The 21,359-nt window shown below is 41.8% G+C and overlaps 1 protein-coding gene and 1 long non-coding RNA gene across 9 annotated transcripts in view; one reads left to right on the top strand and one right to left on the bottom strand.

The window, feature by feature from the left end:
* Positions 1 to 21,359, bottom strand: part of POGK (pogo transposable element derived with KRAB domain) — a 339,612-nt gene that overhangs the window by 146,877 nt on the left and 171,376 nt on the right. The gene's annotated exons all lie outside the window — the stretch shown is intronic.
* LOC144580272 (uncharacterized) overlaps positions 1 to 21,359 on the top strand; it is a 222,848-nt gene that overhangs the window by 67,851 nt on the left and 133,638 nt on the right. For 3 of the 6 annotated variants that reach the window (XR_013529571.1, XR_013529568.1, XR_013529567.1), the window contains exon 3: positions 1,317 to 13,814. The exons of 2 other annotated variants lie outside the window; for them this stretch is intronic. This is a non-coding gene — a long non-coding RNA (uncharacterized LOC144580272). The remainder of the gene's footprint in view (positions 1 to 1,316; positions 13,815 to 21,359) is intronic. One more of the 6 variants, XR_013529570.1, reaches the window with a different exon arrangement.

The raw sequence follows: 21,359 nt of genomic DNA on the forward strand, positions 1-21,359 counted from the left end.
AAATGACCTGGGGAGAGCCCAGTGGTGAACTCAAAGATGGTACTGATAGCCTTTTCCAGTTGTTTCCAGTTGTTTCTGGAATTCATCAATTCAACAAATACTTAGTGGACGCCCACCAGGCAGTATGCTCAATGCTGTGGGAGTAATTGTGGACAGAAAGACAGGCACAATGCCTCACAACCTACTGGGGAAGATTTAATCTCATGACCTCAATAGAATAAACTCCAGCTTAGAAAAGTACAGGTGTAAAAGAATATTTTCTTAAAAAATTAGCCAACATCATGGCTCTCTTTGGAGGTTAATTTGCTTAGCAAAAACATCACACATAAATGTGGCTGTTCCATGATCCTTTTCTTTCTAAATTGACTCTGAGAATTTAGTCTTTCATGACTCTGAGATTCGTTACCACCCAATCAAGTGATACGCCAAGGACACTGGGGGAGCTGCAGCTACCTTAGAGGCAAGCTCTGAACCAGGATGCTACTCAGACTCAAGTCAGGATCTGTGGCAGGTGGCATAGGAGGGTCAGCCAGAGCTTGACTCAAAACCTTCCCACCACTTATCTCTTCAATGCCTGGGTCCACTTCCTTAAGCTCCCTGCAACCTTAAATTTCTTTCTCTAAGATAGATACTTAGAAGGAGGCAGAAAAATCCTTTCATGGGGGATGTGGGAGAATTAATTGAGCTTAATATCAATCAGAATTGCAGAACATTTAGTATGTTCTTGATAAACATTAGATTTCTCCCTCACACGCCTACTTTTTAGATATGTTTGACCTTCTCCAAGGTCAAACAGGTCCTAGCCTTCCTTGAGGGGAGGTAGACCTTGCAGCTCCAAAATTTTGCCTCAATCAAACCAGTTTAGACGGAAACTACAAATCTCATTTTAACCATTGCAAACCCCATCCCTCCCCCAATCCCTTTAATCCCAGGTCAGGCCTCAGTGTCCTGCCCTCCTGGGATGGGATGCCTAACTATTACAGCCAGTTATTCACCCATGACCCATGGACCAGCCTGGGTGTTGTGTGCATGCTGAGGCTTTCCACCTACCTGGAGATGGCTCCAGGCCTGGGGGTGGGCACCACCTTCCAAGCTGCATCAAGTGGTTTGATCTCTAGTAGAATACTGTGCCCACTGGTTCAGTTAGTATCCAAGTAAATGGAAGACTAGGCCACCAAAGCTCTTAGAACTACATGTGTGATGCTGTATTTACTGTCCTTATAATAAATTAAAAAGGCATAGGACCTGAAGAGTTGTCCCCACCCTGTTCCCCAGTCTTAACTGGATCTGATTCCACCTTTTTTATGTTCCCACAGGCTTCCTCTGGGCATATCTATATCAGTGCACTTAACTCTCCAGATCTGGGTCTGTTTACCCATCAGTATCTCACCCAGCAGAATCTCATCTTACTCATACTTATATGCCTGGTCGCTGGTACAGTGCGCCTCACAGATACCCAATAAATGTTCACTGAATGAATGGAAAAAGTTCCCTTAAAGGAATGAAAAGAGCCTCCTATAAGCATGCCATCTGAACATTTTCCCTCTGAGCATGCAGGCCTAGCATTTCCCCATGGCATCATAAACGGATGAGGTTCCTGAATGATTCTACAGGATAAACTGGCTGCCTTCTGGACCTTTTTCTTAAATGCAGAGTGCTATCAGGACTGCTAATACCATTTCCCTGGGTGTACCACAGAGGATGCCAAGCTTTATTAGTTTAAGGTGTTTGCTTCACATAACAACTTGCTTTTTAATGAGCTTGTTTATCTCACCATCTTGATGTTAATATTGTTGAGAAGAAAACATACTGATTGACTGTTACCAAGCAAAGACCAAAATCTCCAAGGAGAGCATCAAATGCATGCTATGTGCTAACAAGTATTCAATGACTATGCTCTTTTCAAAAGACCAAAGAAAAGATAGGAAAGGAAGAAAGGGAAAGGATGGTTTTAAAGTGAGCAATAGAAAAATAGGAGTTGAAAAGTTGCTCACATTTCCTTCTCTGAGCTCCTAGCATGGTCCATGAACTAAGTCAATTGTTTCTAATTCTGCATTGCAGGTTGAGCCCAGGAGCCTACTGGGCTGCAACCTCACCTCTGAGCCACCCACTTTACAGGGAAAAAATAAATTCTGAATATACAGGCAAGGATGAAGCTTGAATGGTCCATCTTAGCAACATTTCCATTTTTAATTTCAGTTTTACTGCTAATTAAAATACTGTATAGTGCTTCCCTCAGAGAACGGCTTCTGTGTTGGTAATTCTCTATTTGTTTACTCCCCCTTCCCCATTCCTCACTCTTCTCTGGCCCTGCTTTGTAACCCAGAGACTGACCCTGTAGACTGCAGGCCTAGGCAGCCATCCTTCTGGCTTTTATTGGAATTGGCCAACAGTCAGTAGCAGGTCAGAGGGTAGAGGAGAGCAAGGCATTCCTCTCCCGTCCCACCGTGCTTTAGCATCAAGTCCCCAGGCAGGAGCTGGGCGCTTCCAGAGCTACTGCTCTTGACAGGCCATTCCACTCCCAGCAAACTCTGACTGAGTTCCAGTAATACTACATCTTCCCCTTGCCCCTGGGGTCTTGGGGTGGTGACTGGCTCCCACTATGGCTAATGGTGCCTCAGGGTTATCTTGTCTGTTACTTTAACCCTGTCTACATCTCCGTAACCAGTCCTTTCATTCAAGTTCTTTGATTTGAGCCATTTGAGATGAATATCTATACTACATACATATTTAATATCTCAAATCAAAAGATGTGGTCCCTAGTTATTCTGTCATATCATGTCCCTCTGTAGTATTTTCATGGTTTGCAAAGTGCTTCCAATTCCACCAACACATTTGATCCCCTCAATAATTCTGCGAGGTAGGCAGGGCAGGTTGTTATCCCCATTGTACATGTAAGAAAACTGAGACTCAGAGGTTAAGGGACTTCTCCAAAGTCATACAGGAAGCTATTTCCTCCAAGAAAAAAATTTATTGGAAAAATAACCTATCAATGTACTTAGCAAAGTAGCCTATACTTTGGAAGGCAAAGTGTATGTTTACAGATTCAGTGGCTTGTAAGAATGTCTAAAATAATGATCTAATTTTTTTCCAGCTGCGTCTTCAAAGAAAGACCATAAACCGAGGGATGGTGGCAGAGATTAAAGAGAAAGGAAAAAAAGTGTAAAGTAGTCATATTAGAGAGGAGAAAAGTGATTTTTTTCATTAGGAAGATGTAGTTGGGTTGTCTGGCCAATGTATTCTTTTGAGATTTATGATGAAAAATTTAAAGATATCCAGAAAGCAACAAGTTGTATATTTTCTTTCCCTTTCTTTTTTTCATTTCTTTCTTATTTCCTTTCTTTCTCCTTCCTTCTTTTCCCTTCCTTTCTCCTTCCTTCCTTCCTTCCTTCCTTCCTTCCTTCCTTCCTTCCTTCCTTCCTTCCTTCCTTCCTTCCTTCCTTCCTTCCTTCCTTCCTCTCTCTTTTCCAGTATAGGCATCAAGTAAATGGACTATTGGTTTTAAACACATTAAAACTTTGCCAGCTGTTCACTACAGGATGTAGAGAGAAAAGTTAAGAATTTTTATGAAGGAGTGGCTGTGATACTAGAATATGGAATCCAGGTGAAGAGGAACTGATGACAAGATGAGGGTGAGGACAGTGGAAAAACTAGTAGGGCCGATGGGTTAATGATCTTAATGGGATAGGAGGTAACACTCAAGTAAATTAGTTGAAAGGATTGACTTTGTGCTTGAAATCAAGATTCTGGATGGCCTTATCCCCAGTGTCTCATTCTTGTTTTTATTCTGAGCCTCCAGCCAGTGCTCGGCGTATAGCCAGCAGCACCAGAATGAAGTACAAAAGTAGATGAATTGTCAGAGTCTCAGAAAAAACTGAGATGCGAAAGGCAAAAGACATTTATTTAATAAGCATATCACCCACCTGCCCTTCTTTCCTCTATGCCTCTCTTCCCTTCCTCCCCACCCCTCTCTCTCACACATACTATACACAAGCAACACTGATTTGTTCTGTATTTCCTTAACCTTATGATTTTTGGTGCCTTGTCTGAACCCTCCTCCCCCACTTTCCTCCTAGCTCTGCCTCCTGCAGTATCCCCTATCATTTCCTCAGCAAAAGTTTTATGAAGTGCTTTAGTCAAATACCACTCATTTACTGTCATACCCACTGCATATCATTGATGCCATTGTTATGGCACTTTCTTCATTTTACCATAAGGACTGACATCAGTTTTCTTTGCCACTTGACCATAAGCTCCTTGGAGTGCATTTTCTAGTCTGATTCAGTTTTGTGTACCCCACACTGTCTAGCACATTGCCAAAACTCCATAAACCTTTGTTGACTAAATAAATGAATGGAATTCTACAGATGGAAGGTACTGTCTAATCAAATGATAAATCAACCAGGTTTAGACTCGGGAAAGGAAACAATAAAACTAACAAGTAATGAGCTTTTCTTGAACTCAGAGAATCAAAGTAAATTTCTGTATTCATCAGCAGAGCTAAAACTTAAAATTACTGACTCAAAGAGTATGTCTATTAGGTGAGCATTTCCACAGTAACACAACAGAAGAAGACCTGGCACTCTGCTTCTATGTATTTCTCCAGCTGCTTCTGGATCTCCTGCTACAACGAATCTAGTGAAGTTTGCCTAATGTTTTCAACTGGAAAGTTCAACAACCATTGTGGAAGACAGTATGGCGATTCCTCAAGGACCTAGAAATAGAAAATCCATTTGACCCAGCAATCCCATTACTGGGTATATATCCAAAGGATTATAAATCATTCTATTCTAAGGACACATGCACACAAATGTTCATTGCAGCACTGTTAACAATAGCAAAGACTTGGAACCAACCCAAATGTTCATCGATAATAGACTGGACAGGGAAAATGTGGCACATATACACCAAGGAATACTATGCAGCCATCAAAAAGGATGAGTTCGTGTCCTTTGTAGGGACATGGATGAACCTGGAAACCATCATTCTCAGCAAACTGACACAAGAACAGAAAATCAAACACCACATGTTCTCACTCATAGGTGGGTGTTGAATAATGAGAACACATGGACACAGGGAGGGGAGCACTACACACTGAGATCTGTGAGGGGGAAACTAGGGGAGGGTGAGTGGGGGGTGGGGAGTTGGGGAGGGATAACATGGGGGGAAATGCCAGATATAGGTGATGGGGAGGATAGCAGCAAACCACATTGCCATGTATGTATCTATGCAACAATCCTGCATGTTCTTCACGTGTACCCCCAAACATAAAATGCAATAAAATATATATTTTAAAAAATAATAAATACCAGTAATACCAGCTAACATGCACATAATGTTATTGTTAGGTACTTTTCACATGTGTGGCCTCACTTAATTCTCACAATGCTGTGAAGTTTTACTCGTAATATCCATTTTTACAGGCAAATAAACTGAGCAAAGAGATTATGTATTTGTCTAAATAACCAAACTATAATCTCATTTCCAAATCTCATGTCCTTTTGATTTTTTCTTATTTCTTAAGAATCCCCCCTGACGTTTCATAAGAGTGGACATTATTCTGAATCTCTTACCAGAGCATAGGAGGCCCTAAATAAATTGCAGACACAAACTCATGGAATTCTTTTCTTGTGACTCTTGCCTCTTGTCTCATAACCCAGCGCATCCTTGGCTAAGACACAGCACTCCTCTGTGTAGTAAGGACATGAAGAGCCCCTCAATCTTTTTGTTCTGAATCCTCTATTCTTCATTACTAAAAGGACCCATATCTTGGGTTATATGATGATCCATTAAAAATGAAGCCATTTGGGGAACCATCACTCCAAGGAGAAAGTGGCTCCCTCTGAAAAAAAGATGGTCACATAAAAAAGGGCCCTATAAAAGAGTCATCCTAAGGTCAGAGGCGAGGAGGACATCCCAGCTTCTAAGTCTGGAGGGTCATGGGAGTGAGAGCTACACATACGGGTTTAACATGGATCAGGAGCAGAGACTTAGAAAGAAAATGGTAAAGAGTGGAAGTAGAGTCTTTAAAAGTTCTGCAGTGATTTAAAAAGAAAAGGTACATGATGAATGGCTGGTGAGAAAAAGAAAGTAGAAAGATATAAAAAATTAATGTACAGGAGGCAGACACCTTAATATGAAAAAATGAGACCAAGAAATGTATCCAACTTCTGTTTCAATTCCCACATTGATAAAATCAGATAAGACTATCTTTCTCTGCCTGAGGGTTATTTTCAGGATCCCACAAAATCACATTGTGATCTTGATGTACCAGGCAGCCAAAAATGGGCTTGGGGCCACTAGTAGCCATCTGTGCCACTAATTGATCTGAGGCACTCTTTCAAACCAGGGACCTAAGACTATTCTTGGGAGTATAAGTGGTTCTACAAGAAGTTTTAAATTTTTTGTTTACATTTTGATGGCAATCTTAAAAATACCAATCTAAGCATTTTTCTAAACCATCTGATAAAAACTTCATGACCTGGCCTTGCTACTTGGTCTCTGGCCCATATGTAGGTTTCTATGTACTGGCTTTGCTGCTTCCTCTTCTTTTCCCTGACCTCTCAACAGGAGAGTGACCGCACCCTTATTCCATTGATACCTCTAACTCTGCTCCTTGGTCTTCTCCTCTCCATTTATACTCATTCATTAGTGATCTCATCTAATCTCATGGCTTTAAAGTTTGTATAAGTTGACATCTCCCAAACACTTAACCATGGCCCAGACTGCTATCCTGAATGTCAGCCTAACTGCTCCTCATCATCCACCTGGATGTCCAACAGGGTGACCATATGACTTGATTGGACTGGGATGGTCCTAGATGACTCCTGTTGTTCCAGCATGATTACTAGTATTTTCTCTTTTCTGCTCTATACTCACAAGTGTTCTAGTTTGGACAATGAATGATACGATCATCCTACTAATAGGCTTCCCAAATTTAACATGTCCAAAACTGAACACCTAACCTCTACAATTTTCCCTGTCCTCTTATTTTCCCTGTTTCAATTTATGGCAGCTCCTTTCATCCAGCTGCTCAAGCCAAGACCCTTAGAGTTATGCTTAACTCCTCTCTTCCTCTCATACTCCACAATCAAGTCAAAGGCAAATCCTGTTGGCTCTGCCTTCATAACATTTGAGAAACTGACTGTTTGTTCTAATTCTGTTGCTACCATTTTGGTTGGAACTGCCGTTCTCTTTCCCCTGCATTATCATCTCCCCATGATCTTTAATCCAGCCTTCCCATTCCATAGCTTGAGCTCAATGCAAAAACCAGAATGATATTACTGAAATGTAAGTCAGATCATGCTGTGCCTTGACTCAAGTCCTCCTGTGAGGTCTCATTTATCTCAGAGTAAAAGCCAGAGATTTTACAGTAGCCCATGTGGACCTACATGATCAGGCTCCCTGTGACCTCTCTTGATTACTTTCCCCAACACCCACTGCTATCCAGCCCCCTCGGTCTCTCCCAGGCTCTTACAGCCTTGGTACTGGCTCTTCCTTCTCTCTGCAGCTTATTCCTTACCTCTTTCAGGTCCTTGCTCATGTGACTTTCTCAATGAGGCCTAATTGCACCACAGTTTAAAACTGTAGCACCTACCCATACCCCAACCCCTGATTCCCAAATTTCCCTATCCCTTACTAACACTTAGTAACTTACAACATACACTATTAATTTTATTGTTTACTATCTCTCATATTACAGTGTAAGCTCTGCAAAGGCTGAGGTAATTTTGTCTGTTTTGTTCAGTAATTCAGCTCAGGCACTTAAAACAGTATCTTGAATATAGTAAATAATTTTTTTAATGAATTCATTTTGATGTCAGTAATACTATTTTATTTGTCCCGAAGTAGGAAGAAAATAACTTAGGAGGATGTACTGTATAAATGACGTCTTCTTATTGAGTGAGAAGCAATGATGTCATAGGGTAAATATTTCACACTAACGTGAATTTTAAAAAGTGGTGATAGACATGAGTCATTGCATGGTGGATAAAAGCATACATATGTTGAACTCAGAAGAATCTTCCCTTTAGTACTTAGTACCTTATTCACATTTAGAGGCTTAATTTAATTTCACAAACCAGTATCATCCATCAAATTACATTAATGCACATTTGAATTCCATTGTATTTTAGCTTCATTTAGATTTAATGTATAAATTTGTTCTAGTTTTCTAATTGTATGGGAATTAATAAGCATAATGAATTTATATATGGTTTCATTAAGTTAAAACACACACACACAAAACAATTTCAGTGAGTCCTGTGGATCCACATAAACTTTTCATCTTTTATGAAAGAAGTATGCAGTACTAAAGTTTATAAAACAGTGTATATTTGAACTTTCTTTGGCTGCATGTATCAGAGTAACTTCAACCCCCATCTGTCCAGATGTGAGGCAGATTGGACTCATTGGTAATTCTGTTTTCCAGGTCAGCCAAGCTCGTTACCACTCTAATCTCCTTTGGCTCAATGATCTGCATCATTAGTCCCTCAAACATAATTATGTGCCCACCCTGTGCTAGGCAGCAACCTAGGTATTGAGTATGTAACCAGAAAGATGGGAGGTGTCCACTACTTTGGGCAGTTTTGACATCATCCACACCACAGTCTAGTACATTTGTGTGAAGAGCATTCTGTAGTTCACAAAGTGCTCCAAGGTACACTCACCCTCTGAGGCAGGAATGTCAGGTGTGGAAGCTGACACTCCCAAAGATTAACTGACTTTTTCAAGATCACATGGCTACTAATGTCAGAACCCAGAGCTCAAGTCCCAGTTTTTAACCCTTTTCTCTTTAAGTTATAGCTTTTGCCTTCTACAACCACAGCATCTGTATCTTCATTTCACTTTCTTTACTTCCCTGCTTCCCATCAAGTTCTCCCAGGATTTCTGATGCCCTCCTGCTTCTGAGTGGGAGGATCACAAAACAAGAATAATCTTTCTTATCTTTTGTGGTCCCTTCCTTTCTCTGCAGTCTGAGTATGCAAGAGCAAACATCAAGTCTGCAGTGTGTCATGCAGCCAGGGTAATCATTAATAGTGTGCTGTCAAGTCCAGGGGGCTCGGTGCTCCCAAGTCATGAAAATATAGTCATGCTTATGTGTTGGGGAAAAATCACATTAATGGATTGGGGGAATACATTCTGGATTCCTTTAGCTTCTCATAGCATCACCTGGCAGATGGGACCAAGACCGCATTCTTGGTGCATTATTCGATCTGCAGTACAAGCGCTGCTATAAATGCCTATTTGCCATCTGGACACAGAGTGTCACACAGCATCCTCAGGGCATCCCACCAGATATGTTCCTTCCCAGCTTTGGCCAGCGCTAGCACTGAACCCCAGCAAAGCTTCACAAGGGCCAGAGAACCCAATTTCACTTGGACTTAATGCTGCTGTGTTTGCAGTTGTAGCAGGCATGCTTTCAAGCAGGCAGCTAAACCTTGTCCTGTTTCTACAACTCAGGCTATTCAGAATGTCTGCATGGATTGTCTCCCGCTTGCTGCTTCTTTTCTATCAGTATATCTGTTAAAAACAGTTAAAATATGACACTTCACACACATCATCCTTAGACGGCTTTTTTTTCCTGAATAATACTTTGCATCCAGATAGCACTTTTCTCCCATAGCTTTCACAGACAAGTTGTTACGCTCAATTCAATTTACTAGATGAGAAAATGAATGAGAGGAAAGAGATAGCTTTACCTGATAATAATACATTAAGTTGGGAGTGGAGTTTCCCCAAGAACTAGGGTGTGAGCAAAACACTTCCATAGGAGATCCAACCCTCAGGGCAGAGGGCACAGGGCATGTAGCTATGCACCATTAAGTTTATAAGGATTAATAGAAATAACATTCAATTTTTTGGCAGCATTGGCTGGCACATAACAAATGTCCCCCAAAAATACTGTAACACTCATTATCTCACTTTAACCTCATAAACATTCTGTGTGGAAAGTGAAACAGGTATGATGACTCCCAATTTGTAGAGAAAACACTGAGGGGCCAATGATATGTCAACATTATATAACTCAGGACAGAACTAAGGTTTCTAACTACACACCAAGGTCCTTAGAATTTGGAATCAGCTTGGAATCCTAACTTCATCACTTACCAGCTGTTTCATTTGGTTAAGGGTTTCCTTAGTAGTAAATAGTAATAATAATACTGTTTGGGGAGCTTTAGCAAGTATTGGAGATAATTTATGTGAAGGATTTAGCATAATGCCTGGCTCAAAAGAGAGGGCTAATACAACTCATATTTTATGTTAAACCCACCTTCAGATATAATCTTTCTTTTTAAAAAGCCCCCTAATTTCAGGCAGGGGAAATGAAGTGTGCAGAGACTTATAAATAGAACACATCAAATGGAACTCACAAACAACATTAGCATCCTATAATACGGGAGGATGGGGCAATGGAAAGATGGGCAGGAAGATACAGGCACAGCCAGGCTTGGGCCAAATGGGACATCCTTGAGCAACTCACCTTCCATGCCCCTTCCAGCCACCATCTATCCATCCTGCAATCTCTCTGTGACCACGGGCCTATCAGTGGCCCACACTGCACCTGGGTTTTACTTTATTTTCTCTTGCATCTTCTTCACACTGTACTCAACTATCAACAGGTGACTCCTTTGCTCAGTCTGATCACCCACAGGCTGACATCCCAGTGAGCTGATGAAATAAATGAAACTGGTGATCTCAAGATTCATCCTGGTGGAAAGGGATTCAATAGGAGTTGTGCTGGTGTTGGGACTCTGGAGATAGTGGAGATACTGTTGTTGGCCTTGCAAAGCTCACATTTCAGATGGGAGAAAGATGAGTAAGACAATATTCAAGAATAACTTCTTATTTCAGATAACTGGGATTGGTAAATCTTTACAAAAGAAATTATTTGCAGCCACTTTTAATGGCTGCTGCTAATGAGTTCAGGTTCTGTTCTATATAATTCCACAAACAATAACTAATTTGATCCTGACAACAACCTTGGAATTATTACTCCTATTTTATAGTTGAGAAAATAGAGGATTGGAGAGGCTAAATTAGCTTCTCTAAGTTCAGACAGCTGACTAGCAGCAAAACAAAGAGTTGAATCCACATCTATCTCATCTTTCTATTATGCTATACCTGGAAAGAGGAGAACTGGCAGAGAAGAAAATATAGGTTCTAGTCCCAAGAGCATAGTTTTGGAGGAGTGACTCTTCATAATCTTAATGATGAATGTGGGGATGTTTCTGTACATTCTCCCTCCCTCCCTCTCTCCTTCCTTTCTTCCTTCCCTCCTTCCTTCCTTCTTTCCTTCCTTCCTTCTTTCTCTTTCTTTCTTTTCTCACTTTCTTTCTTTCCTTTTCCCTTTCTTTCATCTTTTCTTCTCTTTCCTCTTTCCTTTCTTCTTTTTTCTCTTCCCTCCCCTCTTTTCCTTTACCTTCCCTTCCTTTTTCCTTTTTTTTTCCAGAGACAGGATCTTGCTCTGTCACCCAGAATGGAGTGCAGCAGTACATAGCTCACTGCAGCCTCTAACACTTGGGCTCAAGTGATCCTCCTGCCTGATCACCTCCAGTCTCTGGGATTACAGGCATCAACTTTCATCCTTTCAGATTTCTCAGAATTTCTTAGCAGCATAGGCTCTTAGAGAAGCCCAGTCAAGGCGAGAAGCAGCTGGGTGGAGCATCATTGTCAGGATACATTAAAGCGTTAGAAGAATACAGCTGAAGGCTGGACCTCATGTACCCCTTCCAGAACAAACAGACCCAGGCTGTGGCCCCTGACACCAAAGGAGATGATGCTTTCCAATGGAAAGAATAGCATTCTTGGCATCAACCTCTGTCCACTGAAAAGTTTCTTATACCAACATGAAAATTGGTACAAGGCCAAGGCACCCATCCCAAAGCCAGTCAGTGATGTCATCTGAAGCAGACTCCACTCTGCTGTAGATCTGAGAACTGATTGACACTTGCTGAAGTGCTGCTTAAAGAAAAGACTGATTCACTTCATTAACTCAGCCCAAAACCCTTTAGTATACCACCCAAAAGTTGTCTGATTGAGAACATGACAAAAGAACATTGAAGAGATAAATAAGAAAGCAAGAAATATTTTCCCTTCACGAAAGCAAGGAGGGAGAAACACACAATAAACATTAACAGAATAAAAAATTTTTTAGCAAAATGTTTCTATGTCGGGTAAATTAACTCTGTCCTTAATGAGTAGTATGTATTAATGAATCCAGTCATAAATAACAGAAAAAGTATAATATAAAATTAATTTAAAGTCTATGTTATATTCGTGAAAAGTTAAAAAAACTACTTTGAACACAAGGAAAATCTGTACTAGTTCTATTTTGACAAGAGCAATAGCTAATAATGGGAACTCACTATGTGTCAGGCGCTCTTCTAAGCATCTTGATATATGAACTCTTTTTTTTTTTTTTTTTTTTTGAGACAGGGTCTCACTCTGTTGCCAGGTTTGAGACAGGGTCTCACTCTGTTGCCCAAGCTGTAGTGCGGTGGCAAGAGCATGGCTAGCTGCAGCTTCAACCTTCCAGACTCACATGGTCCTCCCACCTCAGCCTCCTGGGTACCTAGGACTGCAGGCACACACCACCATGCCCAACTTATTTATTAATTGGAAGCATTAGAAGAATAAAGATTTTAGAGACAGGGTTTCACCATGTTGCCCAGGCTGATCTCAAACTCCTGGGCTCAAGTGAACGGCCCACCTCTGCCTCTCATAGTGCTGGAGTTATGGTGTGAGCCACCACACCCGGCCACATATTTGGACTCTTAATCTTCACAACAACAATAAGAGGTGCTTATTACCATTATCCTCATTTTAGAGATGTGGAAACTGAAATACCAGGAGGTTACTATGTCCAATATAACACAGCCAGCAAATAAATGGTAGAGGTGAGAGTTGAACTTGAGTGATCGGGCTCCAGAGTCCATTGTCCCCTCCTACCTCCACCAAATACACAGTGAGCAAATATGTGAACTTGCTTGCTTTGAAAAGACATCAAAGCATTAATCCCTGTCTGGCCAGTTCTTGCTTAAGGCATCCCTCCCTATACCCCTGCTCTAATGGCCTAAAATATTCATTTTCTCAAATAGGATATATTCGGATTCTCAAGTAGAGCCAGTAAATCAGGCAGGGAGTTCCCACCATAGCTGGGGTGCAGCACAGGGGCTCAGCTCCCTCCCCATGCTTGCCAAAGATGTAATGGGGTGGGGTGCAAGGGACTCAGCTCTCTCCCCGTACTCTCCAAAGATGTAACCAGGGGATATGAGCAGAGCTGCAGGGGCATCCCAAAGATGTTTCCTATTCTCTGATCTGATGTTTTCTCTCATGTGCTCAGGTCCTTGGCCTCTCCACCACCTCCCTAAGCCACCCCTGAAAACATGGGAAGTGATAGACAGCAAAAGCTAAGTAAGACACAAATCTTTGGAGGATGGATAATGTATGAATTCTAACAAAATGCCACTCACCAGGAAACTAACCACCTGGGAGGTGTAGAGGTCCTAGCAGCTTCCAGGAGGGGAGCCCAAGGAATCTCTAACTGAGTCTGAGAAGAGTCTGCAAGCAAGGTATCAGGATCATGGGTCCGGGCTAACAGAAGTTCCCAAAGAGCTCCAGAGGCCGCTTCCTTCAGGGACCGACAGCAAGTAGTTCCATTTTTGAAAGTGTCTGCAGGTCTTTCATCGGAAACAATTGCTCAAACTGCTTCCCTCACGTTCTGTCTTCGAGTGACACAGGAACCCATGCTACTGAGAAAACCGCTGCCTTATTATTCCCAGGGTGTGCAAGGAAACCCTTGAAATGGCACGGTAAGGCTCAGATTGAGGCTTAAATCCATTGGAATTGCCACAATCACATGACCTTTGGCCACACATATATTTCTTTCAAATGTGTGTATCTGTCTTGCACTTGTTACAAATCAAGCACTGTACTAAGCTCTAGGGTAGACAATGGGAAGAAAATAGAATGCTACTCAATAGATGTTTATATTCTAAGGGAGAAAATGGATATGTGCGTAAATAATATAAGGGGAAGTGATCAGAGAAGGAAATGGGAAATGTTCAAGTGTGTAACTAGCCAAACTCAAGGTTCAAATTAGACACCAATTTTCAGCATGAAGGGCACTACCTTTCAAAAACTCTTGCCCACTCACCCTCTCACCTAAGTCAACATTATCCTATACAGTCTGAGAGCAGGTTCTGGGCAAGGAGAAGAAACTGGGAATTGCATAGAAGCCATTAAATTCCTGGTGGGAGGCCTCTACAATCCCTGTCTCTTGACTTGCTTAGGGGAGTTCCATACAGGCATTGGAACCCATTGAAGACACATTCCATTTTTGTTTCAGGGGCAGATGTGCCTCTGATGGCTGGAAGTGACAGGGGAAGCCAATACAGCATTTCCTTTGTCTTTACTCCTGTCCTAGGGAGAGGGCATTGGAAAGGGAACACACTGCTGGAGTTGTTTCCTTTGTAAAATACCCAGCAAGGGAGGCCTTACAGAGAATATGGTTTCAGAAAGCACTGGCCTACATTCCAAATTGTAGGGCCTGTGCTTCCTGAGATAACTGCTTTGCTTTTTCCATTAGTGATGTCCACTTACATCCCTCCTACACCAGGGTAAATGGCTGCCTACTCCCCAAGGTGCATCTGTCAGAAATTATGACAACTAGAAAGTGGGTTTGGGGAGAGGGGAAGATAAAATGGGCCATCTACTGCCAGAACTGGAGGGAAGAAAGGAAGACACAGCACTGGACAGCCTCTGTGCTTTCAGAATATGAAGAATTCTGTGGCAGCTTCTAACTGATCAAAGGCATCCCCAGAGACTCCAGCCATAGCTGGAAGCTTGCTGTGCCAAAATGATTTTAGAATGGTCAGTGTGTTCCATGGGCCATGATTCTGCTTGGTGCAAGTCTATTACAAGAGCACCTAAGTATATAATTCTGCTAAATATGGGCATGATTACAAGAGGCACCGGCTGATGTGCTGATACACACCAGCTCCATGGGCTATAAAATGTGCTGCTGTTCAACTGTACGGTTATTGCTCCAGGATCGATTTTGTGGGCAAAGGGAATAGTATTCCCTCCAGCAATTCCAGCCAGCTTGCAGGTAGGAAAACTTTTAAGAGGCAAACAAGGTTATCTGTAACTGTTACAAAGTGCTACTGACAGTCTGCCCAGGAGGTAAAGATCACATTTAGACACTTAGGAATTCCTTTACCCCATTCGAGGAAGTCTGGATCACCCACAGGGCTGGACTGGGGAAAAGGAGAACTAGAGCATGACTTTCTTTTCATTTGTTCACCATTTTCTTTTTCCATTCAACCAACAGTTACTGAGTACCTTGTGCATTAGGGACTACTCTAGACACTGAAGACACAAAGATAACTATGATCTGGTCTCTTCTTCTAACTTACGGCTTCACTATTTTCACAGGGGGAAGATGAAACAGCACATAAACAATTACAGTAACAAACTTAGAAACTCACATTTACGGAGCATTTTCCATGCTTTATTTCATGTGATACTTATAACAAGTATATGGAATAAGCAGGAAAATATTATTGGGTTGATGCCCACCAGTCAAAGACCACTGGAAACAAACACATACATAGGAATAAAGTTAGGTTCTTACTTGCTACAGCAAGGGAGACCATAGAGCATGGGGATCCGTGGGGCATCTCCAAAGCGGGGGAGTCAGAAAAAGGGCCATATAGGGCTTGGGAGGTGGAGTTAGTCATAGGGTGGGCTTAGCAGGAATAAACTAGAGAGTTTCTGGAACAGTCCATGGCTTTGTATTTAGAATGCCTTGGTCTGTACAGAGTCACTGTTGGATCAGTTGTCTGTGCTCTTATCGTGGAGCTCACGGATCTGAACAGACTAATGTTGAAAGACTGAAAGCTTCCCTAGCTGTGGATGAACACCATGGTTTGGATCTGATACAGGTTATCTGTTTTTCACAGCCTGCTTTGAAAAACTGTGGCTTCTATTTTCAATTCTCAGTACCCTCCCTTTAGTCTACCTGCCAGTGCCTTTTCTCTTTACCAATTGTTAAGACTACTTCAGTTTTAACCAGTGAAGTTACTAAGCAGGACTCAACAAAGCCTTTCTCATCAGAAGCTGCTGCAGAGACCCAGCCAAACCCAGGTCTCCAGTGGGGAACACAAATAGAGTCCCTTGAGCCAGACATGATGTTCAGGCTATGACTTCCGTCTTGCCTCACCTATTTGCCTGCCTTTCCTTCTTACCTCCCCAACTGTATGAACGACGACCACAGTTTACAAAGCTGCAGCCTAGTGAACAAAAACGTGGTCTTTGGGAGTGAACTGCCCAGCTTCAGAGCCTGGATCTGTCTTGTACTGGACTATCAATCTCTCTATACCCTTGCATGTCCTCAGCTTTAAAACAGCAATAATATTAGTATCTCCCCCATGGGGTTATTGTGAAGATTAAATGAAATAATATGTGTGCTTAGAGGGGTGCCTGCCATATAGAAAGTGCCCGATTAAAGGGTTATTATGATTATTCTCTCCTGTCTCTGTAGCACCCAGGACAGTGCCTGCAAACTGACAGCTGTGGTGTACAGCAGCGCTTCTCTAATTTTAATTTGCATATAAATCATCCAGAGATCTTGTTAAAATTCAGATTCTAATTCTGTGGGTCTGAGGATCTGTCTTTCTAAGGAGCTCTTGGGTGATGCCTGCTGGGACCAAACTTTGAACAACAAGTAGTTCTCAGCTTGTGGTCTGGAGACCAGCAGCTTTAGTGTTATCTGGAAACTTGTTGAAATGCAAATTACCCCTTCTCACCAAACATGCTGGAATACAGCCAGCAATCTATGTTTTAATAAACGCACTAGTATGTAGGAAAGAATAATTGACTGGAGTCAAAAGTCTTGGATGGTATTCAGGATTTGCTAGTTAATAGTTGTGTGGCCTTGGGCAAGTCACTTAATCTCTGTTAGCCAAGCACTGAAGTCCCAAATAGTTTATTCTTTAAACCCAGAATGTGGCCATAAAAGACCCCAGGCTGAAATGGGCCATGTTTCACCTCCTTAAAATCCCAAATTCACTGCTTCTCCATTGCTTCTGTAAGGTTGGACACACTATACTTACCCTGCTCAGAAGGCTGTTGTAAGGTTCTAATGAGAAAATGTAAAAGCAAGTGAAACTATAGGATAATACATAATCATTAAGTACTTGAAATATATTTGATAAATGATTAAATGAAGAATTAAATACCACATATAGAACTAAAACACCTTTGGAAAGCCCAGTTTGTTTCTTTATTAAAAGTTATTTTTTAGGAGGAATGCATCCAAGGTTTCTTAGGAACTGCAGACTTCTGTCAGAAGTGGGTGTCTGATCATGTATGCTTAATGAAGAACTAGGATATTTTATTTTATTTTAGTGCTATTAATAGATCAATGAAGAAAACCACCAAGCAGGTAAAATAGCCCATTTATTTCAGGGTCTGAATACCTTTTATATGAGTATGTTTCCATTTTAAACGTTTTATTAGATGGTTGGGAATTTGCTGAGACACCCAAGGTTGACAGAGGTAGCCATTCCTACCTTAATATCTGGCCTGTCCACCTACACTGGATATTTATGTGTGAGGCTCTTTATCTGACTCTATCAAAACACTCACCAGCTGGTACTGTCTATAATTAGGCAAACCTACTTATGAATGACTCAGTTACTTCTACCTCAATCAAGAAATATTAATTGAGGCTGGGCATGGTAGCTCATGCCTGTAATCTCAGCACTTTGGGAGGCCAAGGCAGGAGGATTACTTAAGCCCAGGAAATCAAGACCAGCCTGGGCAACAAAAGGAGGCCCCTTCTCTACTATAAATAACTTTTTAAAAATTAGCCTGGTGTGGTGCTGTGTTCGTTTAGTCCCAGCTACCTGGGAGGCTGAGGTGAGAGGATCCCTTAAGCCCAGGGACTCAAGGCTGCAGTGAGCTATGATCCTGTCACTGTACTCCAGCTTCGGCAACAGAGTGAGATCCTGTCTCTTAAAAAAATATATTAATTGAGACAGATGATGAGAGTTTTATTTTATGCATTTAGTAAATCCAAAAGTTTTAAAATTACTATTACTGAATGCCTACTAAGTTCAAGATACGGTGTTAGTAACCAGGACTTTCTAACGACCCTCCTGTTGTCACAGAACTACCTAGACAAATCTAAATCAAATATGTGCCTCCCAGACAAACCACACATCTTGCACTCAAGAATAATTTCCTGATACCGCCATCGCATGTAACCTTAACTAACAAACCTAAATCTAATAATCTCAGCAGAAGCAAAATATTGTGATGCGAATGACCCTGAGAGGATCACCAGGATGAGAACCCAGGTCTGCTATTAACCAGCTTCTCAACTGTCTCTCTGCCATTTGCCCTCTATGCCTCATGTTCATTGTCTGTGAAGTGTGAATTTTGAAATGGTCTTTTAAAGTCTCCTCCAGTTCTAATATCTTATTTGGTATTCATGTGCATGCCTCAGTTAAATGTATATGTGAATTGTTCCTATGCCACTTTTCTGTGTATTTGCTTACCCTTTTTCCTTTTCCTGTTAGTTACTTTGGATGTAGCCATCTTGAAGGTAGACACTACAGCCCATGCTGCTTTTGAAATGTCCTCTACAGGGCATAGACTCAGAGAGCTCTCACTTAACATTGCTTGCAAATGGCAAACTATGGCTGATCCCACTAGTCTAGTGGGTCTGTGTTACAGACCCATCATGAGGTGAGAAAGACTCCGAGTTGTCCTGCCACCCTTTTCAGAAAAAAGCTGCAACCCCACTCACAGACCTGTCTTTAAGAAGAAGAGAAGAAAGAGAGAGATGTGCTGAGCCCTATCTCAGAGAGCAGCTCCCTCCTTGTTGGCGGAACTGGTTGTCGGTGATACCAGTAAAGTCAAAAGTAGTGCCCATATGTAGAACCACAACATATCTGTATTGGAAGTGCTCACATAGTCCCTTTTCCCCTTAGGAGGAAACTGAGGCCCTGAGATGGGAAGTGACATGCTTAAAGTCATCTATTCATCATCCCTCCCTCAACCTTTCAGCACTCTAGGACTTTGAATACAAGGACAGAGAGAAAATGTGGAAGTATCAGATATTGCAGGCAAGGACAGCTGTTTGAAGAGCCTTACTCCAAGTTATATCTCTCTTAGGATGCTAAGGAATCATATTACAAGGTTCACAGCACAGAAAAATTATCAGACACAAACAGAGTGAACTTTGATGGGAAAAGTACCATGGAGAACATCAGGGAAAACTGCCCAAATTTAATATGCTATAGAAATGTTATACACAATAGAATATTCTCCCTGGTTATATGCACATGTAGCAGAGAAATATTACAGTCTCAGGGGTCTAGAAGTTGAAGATGAGTCAGCAGCACTGCGATGTTGTTTAATAAAGCAGGAATGGAATTCGGAAGCAGACAAGGATGGAACATTCTGCTCAGCACATTTGAGTGCTCTTGCTCTTTTTTATTATTCTCTAATTGTATCTTGTGTCTAAGTCTTGTCTCCCCAATGAGATTAAAAGCTCCTGAAGGACACAGACCTTCATTTTTCCTTCGTATCATTTTTTTTTTTTTTTTTGAGATGCAGTTTTGCTCTTGTAGCCCAGTCTGGAGTGCAATGGCTTGATCTCAGCTCACTGCAACCTCCGCCTCCCAGGTTCAAGTAATTCTCCTGCTTCAGCCTCCCAAGTAGCTGGGATTACAGGCATGCACCACCATGCCCAGCTAATTTTGTATTTTTAGTAGAGATGGGGTTTCTCCATGTTGATCAGGTCGGTCGTGAATTCCCGACCTCAGGTCATCCCACTGCCTTGGCCTCCCAAAGTGCTGGGATTGCAGGCATGAGCCATCGTGCCTGGCCCCTGTGTATCTTTTTTGCAGGATTTGATTCATCCTTTGTATCTTTTTACCACCAGCAAAAAAACATATGTTACAGAAAGAGAGAGAACTTGGAATCTAGGAGAAGGGTGGTGGTATTTTGAAATTCTATAATTCCAGAGGGAATTTGCTTAAAAGATACAGGCAAAGAGAAATGAAACTAAAATTAAGAGGTGTCTTGATGTCAGCCTAGAAAAGAGATGACTAAAAGAACAGACAATGACAGTAATGGCTATCATTTATTGAGTGCCTGTTAAACTGCAGTCAATGAATATCCATCATCTCTAATTTTTACAATGACCATGCAGGGTAGCCCTTTTGGCAGCCCCATGTCACAGTCAAGAAAACTAAGAGAACTTAAATAATGCTGCTCATAATTATAAAACTACCAAGTGCCTGAGTTACACTTAGGGCCAGGGCTCTCTGGTTCTGAAGTCTGAGTGCTTTCCACAGGCCCATCTGCCATCCTGAGAACAGAGAACAGGTTCTGTCTCTGCTGGGGCCAAGAAATAGACCTTACACAGGAACTTCAGCCCTGCGGAAGAAATAGCTTTCAGGCCAGGAGGACGGTCACTGAGAGCACCAGCAGGTCAGCCTCACAGCTGTGGAGATTGACATGTGGGCATATGGAGTCAAGTGCAGAGGGATCCACAGGATCTTCTGGGGCTCAGGAAACTCTTCCTGAAGTCGTAGCGTCACAGGAAAATGCAAGCCCCAGTTGCCCTGGAGGTGGTCCAGTTCTGTCTCTATTTGTGTCCTTTCCTTGTTGCTTTGGCTGACTCATCCTGCTTCTCTCCACAAGGGAGCTCAATCACTGTCCTTCTTGTCATAATGAAATAAGAGATCTTAAAACAAGCTTTCCTTGCCAGAAATTGCAGGAAAAAGATCCCTGTTCCAGCAAAAAAGAGTAAAACGATGCAGAAAAAAATGTTAAGTATTGACTTTACAGGGTTTGGTTTTTTAATGTCCCCTTAGACTTCTCTGAGTTTTCCATATTCGAACAATCCAAATGCTCTTCTTTCATAACTAGACAAAATATTACATATATTTAAATATAAAAATTTGGAAATAACATACCTATATGGTTTCTTTTCTTTTTCTTTCTTTCTTATTTTATTTATTATTTTTTTTTGAGACAGAGTCTTGCTCTGTTGCCCAGGCTAGAGTGCAGTGGCATAATCTCGGCTCATTGCAACCTCCGCCTCCCAGGTTCAAGCAATTCTCCTGCCTCAGCCTCCTGAATAGCTGGGATAACAGGTGCCCGCCACCACACCTGGCTAATTTTTGTATTATTAGTAGAGACAAAGTTTCAGTATCTTGGCCAGGCTGTTCTTGAACTTCTGACCTCATGATCCACCTGCCTTGGCCTCCCAAAGTGCTAGGATTACAGCCATGAGTCACCACACCTGGTCTTCCTATACAAGTTTTAAGAAAAACACT

This window comes from Callithrix jacchus, chromosome 18 (genome assembly GCF_049354715.1).
Source record: "Callithrix jacchus isolate 240 chromosome 18, calJac240_pri, whole genome shotgun sequence".
NCBI classification, from domain to species: domain Eukaryota; kingdom Metazoa; phylum Chordata; class Mammalia; order Primates; family Cebidae; genus Callithrix; species Callithrix jacchus.